This window comes from Rhamphochromis sp. 'chilingali' (genome assembly GCF_963969265.1).
Source record: "Rhamphochromis sp. 'chilingali' genome assembly, chromosome: 15".
In the NCBI taxonomy this organism is placed as follows: Eukaryota; Metazoa; Chordata; class Actinopteri; order Cichliformes; family Cichlidae; genus Rhamphochromis; species Rhamphochromis sp. 'chilingali'.
In genome coordinates, this window is record NC_137942.1 from 27,698,439 (window position 1) to 27,712,706 (window position 14,268).

The window sequence follows — 14,268 nt, forward strand, 5'->3', positions numbered from 1 at the left end:
AATCTATGGATATCTGCTTTGGTGTCAGAGCAATAAACAATTGTCAAGAAGAAAACATAATTACTTTTTCTTAACTGTGGTTACATAAATGATTTCATGGATTTATATATACATAAGTTAACCCATGTATATCTGTACTGCACATGTGCAAACCAACTCTGTCCATATTAAGACAGACTTCTGTGCTAAAATCATCTTTATATTTAAAATTAGACTTTAAAATTTAATATCAAAACATACCTAATTCCTATCTTTATGGCCCAAAATTAATATATACATTTTATTTCTCTATAATGTAGTTCTATAATTTATTTAAAGGGAGGAGGACTTATTTTTGTTGATACAACAAAATGAACAAGTTCCCTCCTCAGCACTTCATCGCTTGCAAGTGTTTTGCATACATGGGTGTGATCAGGTCAAGAGGATGGGAATTTTAGGTTGTTGTAGCAGACACTGGATAAATGCTATGTGGCCATCCGACCTGGTCTCCCATGCTGGTGATTTGTTAGCATCATATTATTTTACGGTCAATCTGCTGTAATTTAAGCTAACAGTTTAAAACATGTTTTAAAAAATGGAATATGTTACTAGTAGTGTAATACTGTGAGCTGCTTGGTTACCATTGTTCAGTCTCCACAAACAGAATATTTTACCCTGAATTACATTTTATCATTCTTTATGACAATGATGCAATTCCTCATTTGGTTATTATTGAAAGCCACAGAAGTCCTGGTCATGATTGCCCATTCCTAGCTAAACCTTGACCTTCTTAGCCTAACAAACACTGCAAACCAGAATGACTGTTACAACACTTTAAAACTAATAATTTTAATTTAAAAACTCTGATGAGCCTTTATTAATACCTATGATGTTGATACAGTACAGCAACATTTTAAATACGTGTACATTTACTGTGTGCTAAATGAGGCTAAATTAGCATGGAAAACATGCTTACTGTAACATTTCTCCCTGTAGTTAAGACACTAGGACACAAAAAATCAGCTTAGGTATTTTTTTTCAGACAGTTTGTAGTTGTGCCATTCAGACTTTATCATTTTTCTCTTGAAGCTGAATTGAAAGTTGTGCTCAAAAGTCAACACTGATTCCTTTGTATTTTGTTAAGAAGATATGAAACCGATACAGAGATTTATTGAAACATGCAAGCATGTTTTGGTTCATCCCTCAAGTTAGGTTAATGTTAAGTGGCTTAAAAAACAAGAAAAGAATGAAAATGATCAGGTAGAAAGACTGGACTTCAAATAAATGAAAAAGCAATCAATGTCCTTAGAAAAACTCTGAAAGACCTTCAGAAAGTCTATTACACTTAAAATTCAGTTGCCGTTTTTCCTATTTCTGTTGTGTTTTGTGTGCTTTTTGACACACACACACACACACACACACACACACACACACACACACACACACACACACACACACACACACACACACACACATATTTAAATATATATATATATATATGCCTGAATTAAGTTTCACATTCAGGCATCCATGAAAACAGAATTTATTAAATTTATTTTAAGTTAGCAGGAAGTTAGCTCGCTAGTTTACACCTAAACATGCCATACCATGTTCTGACTGAGAGATTTCTGAAACAAATTAAAACGTACAGCTCTGCTATCACTTCCAACATAAATGAAGACAGAAAACTAAACAGCAGTGACGTTTGTAGGGTTACTGAAGTTGGACTAGCAGGTATATAACGATGTGCTAGAGAGGATGAACTTTTTTCCACTCGATAAAAGTTAACGTGACGGTTCCCGATGATTATGGACAGTGTTGGTCAAGTTACTTGAAAAAAGTAATCAGTAACTAATTACTGATTACTTCCCCAAAAAGTAATCCCGTTACTTTACTGATTACTTATTTTCAAAAGTAATTAATTACTTAGTTACTTAGTTACTTTTTAAAAACACGATTTACAACCTGAATAGGTGATAAAGCGATAGATCTTTCAGCCCAATTCTACTTTTTCTGCATAATCCATCATACAAAATGTAATCAAATGGAAAAGTCTCTTTTTAAAACTTGTTTTAAAACACAGCAGAAAATAAATAAAATCAAAGACTAGCGGTCCTGTTGCTTTATTTTCACCTGTATAGCAGGAGTGCCGTAGGCGGAGGTGTGCTCTGGTGCAGGTGTGCCGCAGCGGTCAGTTGAAGAATCCGTGAGTTTCTCTGTGAATTTCCCATTACGTCGTTGCGCACTCGGAGCTTGTTTAGGGGGGGTTTCGGTGTAAAAAGAAGTTTTCTTCCCAAGCACAACGGACACTAATGTTTTTGTCACTTTTTATGGAATCAAACTCAAAGTAAGGTCAGTACTTCCACGCTTTAAACGCTGCACGCTCATACTCTCTCCCGCACTCGATATATGATCCATTGTTGATCTGCACACAGCTGTTATCATGAACGTCGCACTCGCTTACGTCACTGTCATGAGACATTCTCGCAAAAAAATCACGGTTTTAGTAACACAGTAACGCAGCGTTCCTACGCGTTCCTGGGCAGTAACGCGTTACGCGTTACTGATTATGGACAAATGCAATCGCATGGCAGGATGCTGTAAATGGACCAAACTTCAACTGAGATAATCCATCCACAATACGAGGTTAGTCATTAATATACTGCAACAACAAGGGAATAGAGCAGCTGCGAGAGAATTCAACATCAATGAATCAATGCTAAAGAAGTGGAGGAAGCAAGAAGAAAGAGTTGAGTAAAGTTTGACTTATCTGACTGTTTTGTTTTGCTTATAATCCAGTGTGCCTTATGGTCCGAAAAATACGGTAAGTCTGGCTCCTTGGAAGGAAAAATCAAAAGAATTGAGGAGTGCCTTAAGACTTTTGTGTAAGTATTCCCCGTTGTCCTGTATGGTTTATTTTTCTGTATAGTGCTCTCTAAACATATGTATATCTCATTCCTCTTGTCTTTAAAAGAGAAAGGACTCGAAGTATAAACACCAGAAATAAGATTGCAATAAATGTCCTACTTCGTACCTCTCTTCTGAATAACACTCTATTTCGTATACTGCATTTTTATTTCCACACAAAAACTTTTATTTGGATTGTTTTAAAAGTCATCAGCGGCTAGTTACAAGAAGTGTTTGTCTTCAAGGCAGAACATGTGCACAGCTATTAATATTTTTCAAAGCACTGGTGCTGGGGAGTGTTAAAAGTGGAATTGATATGGATGCGTGCCATCCAGCTCGGTTAACCATAGTCCAGAAAGGACTGCAGACATTATTAATGGGTATTTCTTTTATTCTTTGATCACAACACGGTAACCACAGCAAATCGCAGAGCGAGCCAGAGTGTTTTTTACAGCTTGGCTCTAATGGCCTACATGAGTCTGATCAATAAAAACGTGTGATGCAAGTAATTCTGGAGCACGCTAGACTGTTTAGTCATTACGTTGATTGTGCGTATGATTATTCTCTTTCAGCGCCAAATTCCACGGCGAAAAGTTTCATACACATTGTCATCATCATCAAAACGGGGAGTTGACATCACGTCTGTCTGATTGAGTGTTGTTTGATCTTGCTTTATTTAGATATAATTCCAGCTCCCAGATGTTTGTGTGTTTTTGTCAGCGAGAGTGGTGAGTCATGCTTTCAGGTTTTCTGAGCTCCCTTTAAGGACTGGTGAACATTTAGGTCTCATTGGGAAACTTTTTTTTAATGCTCCACTATCAAAGAGGAAGCAGGGACACAGTCCTTCCTTAAGCAAAAGGATGTTTAATTTTACTAACAAGTAGAGTTTTGGGCAACATGTTATGGAGGCAAGATGTCCTCAGATGTGAAAATTAAACATCCTTTGTCTGTTTTCTAAAGTTATATGAAAGAAACTGGGTCAAATTTCTTTATTTTTTTAAGCTCACTGGTTGGTTTAGGTTTAACATTTTCTGCAAGTTTGGCCTGTCTGCTGTCCTTATATGACCTGTCGTGTCTCCTCTCAGATTGGAAGGGTTGAACAGAGGCGAGATTGTGAGAATTGCTGGGAATAACAAATTATGTAAACTAATGGGTCTGTAATGGATGCTTTCTGTGTATGAGTGAGGCATAATTAATGCCACAGATGTGTCTCTGAATAGGACTGTTCAATTTTAAATGCAGGGAGGGAAAGGCCAGTGCTAACAGACATGAAATGTCAGACTGTATATACAGAAAATTAAACAACATTTTTTGCATATTTCAAAGTCAGTACACATACCAGTTTAAAATGTTCCTGGCGTAAATAACTGAATTTATTTAACGATGTGAATATTTCTGATATCACAAGATAAAACACTCAAATAGGACGTTTGTTTTGTAAAGAAAAGCTGCAATCCAAACTACACTTGTACAGAAGTTTGTGGTTGTTGATGGAGCTGGTTCAGTTGAAGGTTGAAGCGATCATGCTTTCAGCAATGTTAAGATAAGCAGCTTGATCCAAGAGCCAGATTCTTTGGGCAGTCAAAGTTTAGAATACCGAATGTGCCAGTCATCATATAAGGCTAATGCAAAAAAAGCACTGGATAAAAATATGAAGGAGTATCGATTCGAACAGTGTAGGCGAAAATGTACAGTGCTGTGAAAAAGTAGTTTCCCCTTTCCTAGTTTCTTAGTTTTTGTATATTTGTGAATGCAGTTTTTAAACGATTATTTCACTTATTGTAAAAAAAAAAAAAAAAAAAAAAAGCCTGTGTGTAGAAGTAATTGCCCAACCTGTGTTAAATTATGAAGTAAATGTGATTACCCAGATTTGTGGAGAGCTGGCCTGATTACTGCCAGACAGAAACTGTCTGACAAAGCGAAGTAGGCTAAAAGTAACACATCAGGCCACCAGAAACTCAAGAACAGATGAGAAACAAAGCAATGAACATCATATAGTCAGAAAAGTGTTACAAAGCCATTTCTAAGGCTTTGGGACTCCACTGAACCACGGTGAGAACCATTATTCACAAATGGAGAAAACTTGGAACAGTAGTGAACCTTCCAAGGAGTTTACCAAAGTCGCTCCAAGAATGCATCAGTGACTCATCCAAGAGGTTACAAAAGAACCCAGAACAACAACTGAAGAACTAAACAGTCCAGGTCAGAGCTCATGATTCAAGATAAGAAAGAGAATGAGCAAAAATGGCATTCATGGATTTCCAAGCAGAAAACCACTGCTGACCAAAAAGACCACAAAGGTTCGTCATAGATTTGCCAAACATCTTGATGATCCCCAAAGACTTCTGGGAAAATATTGTGGACTGATTTTGGATTGTGGACCGATGAAACAAAAGTTGAAAGTTTTGGAAGGTTTGAGTCCCGTTACATCTGGTGTTAAACAAATACAGCCCATTTTGTAACTGGAACACGGATGGTTTGAGAGAAGAGAAAATGAGGCTATTTATGTCCTATTTATGTCTGAACAGAGGTGGAGGCCTACCACACCAGATATCAGCCATGTACAACGCACCTTTGAGATCCCTCCCCAGTCCCAAGTGTTCCAACCTCCATTCTTGATAAAACTTCTTCAATTTGAAATTGCATGTTGGGATTCACGAGTTCCTAGTCTGAATTTTCAATTGCAATGCTCCTTCCAAGTCGGGCTTCGACCTCAAAAAGTTGGAGCAGCGTTGGAGTGACCCTCATGTAACAATCCAGGAAACTGTCCTTCTATTGCTGTGTATTTTAACTCGTTAAATGAGTCATATGCAGAGCCCTTGACCGGGCTCTATCCGTGAACGTGCTGCAGTGGTGTTTTTAAGAGAAAGAAAACAAGCACTCCACTGTAAATGCCAGTGATGCAAGAATGTCTCTACTATGCAGGAGCAAAACAAATCCTGTTTTTCCTCGCTTTACTGACTTTACAACTGGAACACGCTTAATTTGGGAAAGACTCGCAGCATCACACCTACACCAGGTGACCGTAATAGGACATGTGATGGAGCGGTGGGCAACGCCTCAGAAAGGACTGACAGCTCAGCTCATGTGACTTATAACACTCACATGATTGCCTTCATTTCAAGCGCTTAAGAATGCAGAAGAAACGTTCTTAGCGTCTCATCACCTGCAAAAAGTTTGGCCTTGAAGCTGTGCAGTAACTTTGTCAATTCAATTCAGTTCAACTCAATTTAGTCTTATTTATATGTAAAAATCACAACAGCAGTCAACACATGATGAACCACATACAAACCAATTTTATTGGAACCTCTTTTAGAACTATTTAGAGCTTTTTATATATAAGTTTTATTTCATTTGTTGGTGTTGTTTTGAACTTAACGCATCAACTCTTGCTATTATTCCCTTACCTGTCTGCCATGTCAGAAACATAAAGGCATGAATGGCATTACTAAAGGTGAAGTCAGCTTAGTAGAAGAAATGGTGCACCAAAAGGCATGAGATTATAAGTTTTAGTCACTAATTTTGTTTTATTTTATTTTAATTAATAAAGAGCTAGAAAACAGTTCTTTAGCGAAAACTTTCTTTTAGTAGAAATCCAAATCAGAACATCCAGGAGACATTTTTGAAGTACATCGAAGCAGAATCTGCAATGTTGGTTCAACTTTCACTTTCAAATTATTTTTCATCCATGACTAAACTTGGAAAAAAGACCAGCAGTTATTCAACCAGCAGTTAATTAACTAAACAGGGCATTTGAAGATAAGAGTGATGCGAGTCCACAAACATCTGTCATATTCAGCCTCTCTTGGTAAACCTTAGTAAATCACATTGCTGATTAAACAACTATGAGCAACATCACTGTACTTCATGCTTAAATGCTGCTGAAAAAATAAAAATCAATCTTATCTTATTTATCTTACTAATGAGGTCACAGAGAGCAGTTTTTCACTTGGTGACAGTATAACGGGAACTGCGTTTGTGCCAGATTTGAGAGAAAATCAGTTACATAACGATGCATTTGTTGTTCTCTTATCAATAAGAAAACACTCTTCAAAATCCACATCAAAACGATTCATTTGTGAAGAAACTTTGCCCATCCAAAATCCCACGGATTCAGGAATGTAATCTATGACTATGAAGCTGTAACTAATGATGGGCAGCCATCATTCACAACTGGCCAAAGAAAGAAGCTGACCTTAAGCCACATATAAGGACTAAATGGAGAATGAATGACTACAAAATCAAGCTTTAAAAAACTGACTCCAAACAAAAGGAGTGAGAATACAACTAGCTACAACACTCAGCACAAAGTGTGTCTAAAGTGGGATAGAAGGCTGGGAGTGTATATATGTACTGCAGGACTGATTAGCTGAGTGGAATCCAGTGGGTGGAAAGGAGCAATAGCTCAAGTGACACCATTGGTGGGAATACTAGGCAGCTCAGAGCTTCCGGAAAATAAACAGACCGAATGCATGACTGAATCAGTTCTGGTATTTCCCTTGAAATGTAGTATTTGTCATGCTGGTGTTCATCCACCTGTATACAGTATCTAGTTGTATAAATACATGGTCAAGGGACATTTTACACATTTTACACAAACAGAGATATGGTCATGTGAAACAGAATGAAAACCAGACTACACTGAAACATTTCAGTGAAACACTCAGTGAATTACAGCTTTTCTGTATTCCAGTTTTGCTGTTGTTACGTAGCACTGATTAGCAGTTATCTATGGCTGTGTGACACCCATATAGTTATGCATACAGCTTGATAACCAGCTAGCTGATAACATCACCTTCTTGTACAAATACAGTCACTTCTGGCTCATAAAACAACAAAAAACTCAACATGGCAGTAGCCAAAAATGGAATCTAGCGACTGATGTGTGAAAGCACGCCTTTTATGATATCAGCAAGACTGCTACACTGTGAAGACACACCAAAAATGGCAGAACGGGAAATATGTGACACATATCCTTCAGGTTATAATGTGGTATTGTGGGAGGAGGACCTCTGTGCAGCCTTTCATGGCATCTCTAATGTGCTGGATGAGCAGAGGAGGCAGCTTCCAGTGAGGCTCCACAGCTGTGCAGAGTAACAGGAGGGCCGCCTGCAGCCTGACCACAAAAGGAAAAATACAGCAGAGACTCACGCGGTCATGTAGTAAATTCAAGAAATTGGGAGAGATTATCTTGGCAAAACAAACGTCAGGACTCTTAAAAGAAGATGCATTTGAGCTGCACAATAAGTCTGAATGGGCTTCGTTTAAAATCTCTCTGACACATTAATGTATTCCACAGAAGACCATGTGCTCCTCAGCAAATACAGCAAACCCTTTGATCTTAGTCAGATTCCTAATCAGTCATCGATACACGTGGCGACATGGGAGCCGAGCTAATGCACTTCTTAGTTAAAAGAATACTCTGGTTTTATAGCACTAATATTATCTGAATTTCATTATTCTACTTCTCAATACCTGTCACCTACATTTCCCACAATACACCCACATACACTTGAGTGAGAATATCAGGTGTGCTATGATAGTGACCCCTAAGGGCAGAGTAGGAATGGAGAGGGGGTTGCAGAAAGTTGAGTTTTTTTATCGTTCATCTGAGAAAATGACAAAGAATTGCTGGATGTGCCCTGTTTTAGTTTGAATGTCAGGATGATGGGTTGAGGTCAGGTGAGGTGTGGCAAGGAGGTCACTGATCCCACTGGACAATCTAATACAGGATGTTTGATGCTTGATGGCGCCTTTGACGTCCTTCAGTTCATTGTTTTGGTTTTATTGCCCACAACTGGACATCACACTCATCCACCCTGTTTTAAGCTATTTTTAGTGAATACCTCCATCGTATGCCAAGCGCAGCCCTGCAAATTGTAGTCATTAGTGAGCATTTATAAAGTGGCCAGACACGTAGCTCAAAATAAATGCTAATTTACATATTTGAAAGTTTCGTCATGTTAATAATCTGTTAAAGTCTTTAATCCACTATTAAATCTGCTTTTTTTCCCATTATTTATTTTTGTACAATCTTTAAAATACTTGCTCCTGACACAAGGATTATTGTGATCCTTGGCTGGAAACACTGAAGAATGTATCCCTCATCACAGTGGCCAAAGAGAGAAAAGTGTTGAGTGAAGGATCAGACCCTCCCACCACCCTGCTTGCTTATCTCTAAACATATCCAAGTCCTATTTTTAATGCTGCGTTATTGTGCTGCAGGCAGAACAAGAAAAATGATAAAGTGAGCTGGGAACACAGGGATAGTGGGCTTCACTGTATCTGAAGTGGTTATTGTTCTCACATAATGACTATTGTTGGGAGTCTGCTGTTTGCCTCTGCTATACAAATCCCCTGGCTCCAATGAGGCTATACCACTTAATAACAATTGTCTTTTATAGAAGCACAGAAGGACACACAAGCTGTTTCTCATTGTTTTCATTGAAAAACTTTTAGGAAAGTTATCCTTCTTCCCCACTAATGAAAACTGGTAACACAAATCTACCAGTTTCAAGAGTGTTACAATGATTAACATAAGAAGTCTGCAACAGAAGATTTAGATACATGCACCTATCATTAGCCATCCATATTTCTGTGGTAAGTTAATCCTAAGGGCCATTGGGAATGGATGGATCAGTGGTTTTTATAGTGGTGTGCAAAAGAAGGATGAGAATGATGATACTCAGGGGCTTAAATGTCCAAAAGTCTGAGCTGAGAGTTTGCTCAGTATTGACATGATAGCATCGCAGTTGCTGCAGATTTGCAGTTGCACATCCATGATGTGAATCTCTTGTTCCAGTGAATCCCAAAGATGCTCAATTAGATTGAGATCTGGTGAGTGTAAGGGCCATTTGAGTACAGTGAACCATTATGAGATGATCTGAGCTTTCTGACATGTTGTATTATCCTGCTGGAAGCAGCCATCAGAAGATGGGTGAACTGTGTTCACCAACGATGCTCAGGTTGGCTGAGGTGTTTATGCTCAGTTGGTACTAAGAGGCCAAGTTCAATAACATTTAATTTCCTGATTTCTGTCTGTGTCTGGGTTGTGAGGACAGCAGACAGCAGAGATGCCCTGACCCCGCCTCTCTGGGCCACCTCCTCCAGCTCATCCTGGGGGGACGAAGAGATGTCCTCAAGCCAACTAAGAGAGAGATGTTTGCCAGCATATCCTGGGTCCACTAGGGGAGAGATTCCTGGGAACCTTTCCTTTTAACATCTGTTGCATCAATATTTAAGGGGGTGTTGGATTAGCGTAATGTATAGCCTGCACAAACTGAAATTATAATGTTCTATTTACCTTCAAATACTTATAGGTAGGTACACAGGAATACGGGGGTAACGTCAGGTTTATACAGAAAACAAAGAAATAATGATTCTGTCTGTAGATTTAAGTAATTTGAAAGTAAATGCAAGTAATGTCTAATTTTACATAGTGCATGAGTAATTTTAAGTAATGCATAACTTTGGTTATTTTATAGGAAAAGAGAAATAAATAATTCTGGAAGTAAATTTAAGTACTATAAGCTATTTTAAGTACTGCATACCTTCATGTATTTTACATGTGTAAATTCTTATTGCTCTGATTTTTCATTTTTATTTAATATTCATTAAATTAATAAGCTTGATTGATGTTCGATTATTCGGTATTTGTTTTTTTATTTTGCAATCATTATTATTAGTAACATTTCTGTCTGCTTTGCTGTAAACTGATGTACTATGTAAAATTACTTCGACATTATTTACGTTTACTTACAGCATAATTATCTAAGGAATATAATTAATCATTAACCATTATAATTAATGACAATAACCATTTGTAGTAAATATAATCACATTGTAATTTCAAATAAAATACACTGAAATTCCATTTAATTACAGGGAGATTAGAACTTTTGCACAGTCCATATTATAAAGTATTATCAAAATTTCAAGTGACATGCAACAGGTCAGGATGCTGAAATTACAATAACTGAACTAAGCAGAGCAGAAATGGACTCTTTCTTTTCAAAGATCATCACTAAAGAAAAACAAATTAATATTTCAGGCAGGAGGAAAAAGCTTCAGTTGGATGCTGTTTATGTGCACCAAACACAATGGATGGAAATCGTCTCTTCCGCAACCCTTGAATGTGCAGGATTCCAGCGCAGCATCACTTTCAAGTTGAGTCATGTGAATGCTTTTAGGTGGATGGTAATTTATTGATTTGTTAGATTTTTGTCGACTCTTTCAACGAGTGCCTCTTGATTCTGAAACAAAAATCTATCAACAGCAGAAAGCCGCTCTTCTAATTTGATTCTTATACAGCATTACTGCAGCAGCTGTTTCTAAATAGACTTTGATCAATAAAAGATCCTAGTGGTGCGTGATGATAGGGCAGATTAAATCACTGAGTATTACCTCATCTAAAAGGCATCTGCCAAACGAGCTGCTGCTACATGAGCTGATGTGCTTATTTGCCAGTAAAAGACAAAGCATCTGCAGGCGCTTGCCAGTTTCCCTTTCGAGGCCGGAGGAGACGAAACGATGACAAGCATTTCTTTGATTAGGTTTGTTTCTGAAAAAGAACCGTTTAACATTTACTACGACTTTATTTTCACCACAAAATGGAAAATGAAACATCATCAGATACAATAAAAATACATATTTATTCCCAAAATGCTGACTGACATGTAAATTTTGTTATGTTGTGTTCAGTTCATACCAAGCACATTTTCCTTAATGATTTATTATATGAATAAATAAATCTTTGATTTTGCTTCATGTTTATTAAGGTTGAAGAATAATTTGAGTGATGCCTATAAAGACTCAGAAGTAAATATAAAGAAACACTAGCTCTTAGAAATAATGTATTGTTACATCATTTCAGACTTCGTTGGTCCACACTACATCTCTTATGAAGGAGGATGAACAACAATTGATTTGACTGACTTGGCATGTGTTTGACAGCTCCCAGCAGTTTATTATTGTAATTGGTCTTTAGTGAATTATCAGATTTGCTCTGACATAAAAGCTTTGGTGATTACTTCAATTGTCCCCTCGGTCCATTAGCAGATCATTTCTGTTGTCCTCAGCTATAGCTCATAAATCACTCTTAGCACTCTTAGATACACATATCATCTAAAACTCAAAGTACAGCTTCAGGCTTGGCATGGACTTTTCTTTAAGATCAAGCTCAGCGGTGCTGTTCAGGAGCACTAGATCCTAACCCCAGGGTCTCTGATCAGGCATCTCATTCAGTGACTCTGAGGTCAGTCAGCATTCCTTATTTTGATTTGTGACCTCGCTGTTTAGACTAAAGGCAAAAAGGTTGTCTTCACCGTATTGGAAAAGCAGCATGGGCATGTCCAGAGGGGTGCCATGAAGAGTCATATTACTGCTTTATTACGGGATACTCATTAAATGGTATTCCTGCGTGAGCGTAACCTGGTCTCAAAGGGATTTCCAAATCAAGATTAAGCCCCATTTCATATTTTATTTTTCTGTCTAACTCTTTAAGTTATGAGAAGCACAGACTGCACTTGCAGCCCATCAGCTGATGTGGACAGCAGTATGCACAGAGCGGCTGCTGAATGGTTGAAAATGGTTTAGTCAGGAAAGTGCACCAAAGGATTTTATCGCCAAAAACAGTCATTACAGCGAGAGGTTTGAATTATTTTAAACATCACTGCAAAGAAGTTATTTAAATAGTGACATTCCCATCAGAATGTTTGGCTTTTTTGATAATGACTTCCATACAGTGAGTCAGACACAGATTTATTCTGTGCTTTATTGTTTTGTCATCCACTTCTGCGCCGCACAGTTAGAGGGCTTAATGCTGTAGATCACGGATGACACATAAACTTCCTGCAGCTGCATCCTAAACTGGAACTATCAGCGCTCAGTCAGTGAGCTTTGAGCAGAGGGATATTCCTGTGGCTGCTTTATTAGCTCATCCAACAGCTAGTAACAGAAGCAGTGGGAGTAAAGAGGTTCAAGACAAAGATGAACTTAGGTGAAGATGTGCAGAACATATTCACTGAGTTAGCATGCAAATATAACACAAAACGCTGCCCTAAATAACTAACCAAAATATGAAATCATTATTATTATATTAATCCCTGATGTTCTTGTACTTTTTCAGCTAATGAGTGCTAATTTCTAGAGTGGTCTGCCCTACTTCATCATGAAGTGAAGAAGGGGATAGTCTGTAACATGTCCATAAAGGTGTCACGGCCTGTTTTCTTCCTTTTCTCTCTCTCGCGCTCTCTCTCTCTCTCCTCCTCTCCCCCGCCCTCGGCCCACGCCCACGGAAAGGAACACACCTGATGCCCATCAAGGTGAACGGCATTTAAGCCAGGAGGTGACTGCTGGTCTTCGCTGGATCGTTGTCTACCACGCGTCAGTGCGAGTCAAGCTACAGCTCAAGATAAGTCGAGTGTCTGTGAATATCGTACTCATTCCTGTTTCCTCTTCTACAGACCCCCTGGATTACCTTTCCCGTGTGAATCTGTGTGTCAAGTGTGATGAAAGGAACTGCAGTCGTGTATGTGGAGAGTTGGAGAGCCAGTGATTCCCCCCTTTGGATTTCCCTGGAGCCCCATCCCTCACATTGTTGTATATAGCACTGCCCTGCACTTCCTGTATATACACCTGGTGAACTCTGTAAATAAACCCTTGTGTCCAGCTGATTCAGGAGTTCTGCGTTTGAGACCCCTGCATTGAACCTTAACAAAAGGACCTGTAGGTACTTTCAAATCCCTTCTCTTTAGTGCTCTCTGTTATACCTGCCTTTCCAAACACTCAGCAAAATCTTACCTACAGATCAGGGTTTGGGTTTCCATGCATCCAAGCTTTGCATCGCTAAGTGCAATGCAAAGTGTCTGATGCAGTGGTGTAAAGCATGTGGTGTAAAGCATGTTGCCATGGACTCTCAAGCAGTGGAGATGTATTCTTCGGAGTGATGAATCATGCGTCGCAGTCTGGGTTTGGTGTTTGCCAGGACAGCAATACTTGTCTGACTGCATTGTGCCAAGTGTAAAGTTTGGTGGCGGGGGGGATTATTGTGCAGAGCTGTTTTTCGGGAGTTGGGCCCAGCCCATTAGTTCCAGTAAACTCTTAAATCTTCAGCATACCGAGACATGTTGGACAGTTTCGTACCACAAACCTTATGGGAACAGTTTGAGGGACGGTCCCTTTCTGTTCCAACATGACTGCGCACCAGTGCACAAAGCAAGGTCCATAAAGATGGATGAGCGAGTTGGGTGTAGAAGAACTTGACTGGCCTGCACAGACTCCTGACCTCAACCTGACAGAACCCCTTTGGGATGCATTAGAGCAGAGGGTGCTAAGAGCAGGCTGACACCATATTAAACCCTACAGGTTAAGTTCGGATGCCAC

At 38.8% G+C, this 14,268-nt stretch overlaps 1 long non-coding RNA gene across 1 annotated transcript; it reads left to right on the forward strand.

The window, feature by feature from the left end:
- The first annotated feature begins 2,381 nt into the window (after nt 1-2,381).
- LOC308411494 lies at nt 2,382-13,550 on the forward strand. The gene is made up of 3 exons (XR_013974397.1): nt 2,382-2,625; nt 2,779-13,269; nt 13,350-13,550. It is a non-coding gene; the product is annotated as an uncharacterized lncRNA (long non-coding RNA).
- The last annotated feature ends 718 nt before the right edge of the window (nt 13,551-14,268 follow it).